The sequence below is a fragment of the Suncus etruscus genome, chromosome 4, assembly GCF_024139225.1.
Source record: "Suncus etruscus isolate mSunEtr1 chromosome 4, mSunEtr1.pri.cur, whole genome shotgun sequence".
Lineage (NCBI taxonomy): Eukaryota > Metazoa > Chordata > Mammalia > Eulipotyphla > Soricidae > Suncus > Suncus etruscus.
Window position 1 is genome coordinate 117729028 of NC_064851.1, and position 691 is coordinate 117729718.

The window sequence follows — 691 nt, forward strand, 5'->3', positions numbered from 1 at the left end:
TAGATAGATAGATAGATAGATAGATAGATAGATAGATAGATAGATAGATAGATAGATAGATAGATAGAAACACTGCGCTCTCGTGCTAACCTATTGGTAGTGGTCTTGCAATTCAGTTAATTGCAGGCGGGGGCTAATTAGGATGGCGAAGCTCTAGGTGACCTCCCCCAAGATAACACTTACTTTGGCATTTAGGAAAGGGCTGACTTGAACACAGGGTCTTTAGGCAGGTAACAGGGGCCCGGAGCTCACTGCATTGGCGCAGAGCCGCCGCCGGGGGCCGCCAAAGACAGTCGCACCACCAGCTCCCAGGCCAGCGCCGGGGCCAACCGGGACGCGGCCAAGAGCTAAACTAGGGGGCCGTAGTGGTGGCGCAAGCGTGCTAGCCTAGGACGGACCTCGGTTCGATCCCCCGGCGTCCCAGATGGTCCCCCCAAAGCCAGGCGCGATTTCTGAGCTCTTAGCCAGGAGGAACCCCTGAGCGTCCCCGGGTGTGGCCGAAAAAAAAAAAAAAGAACTGAGCTAGTTTAACAAAATTCCCGGGTCCCGCCCGCGCAAGCCTGGGGCTGGCGGGAGGTCGGTGTCCAGTTCGATGACCGGCCGGGGCAGGGAGGCGAGCGCGGCGGGCGGCGATAGGCCGGCGGCGCGGGGCGGGAAGGGGGCGCGGCGGGGAGGGCCGGGCCGGGCCGGC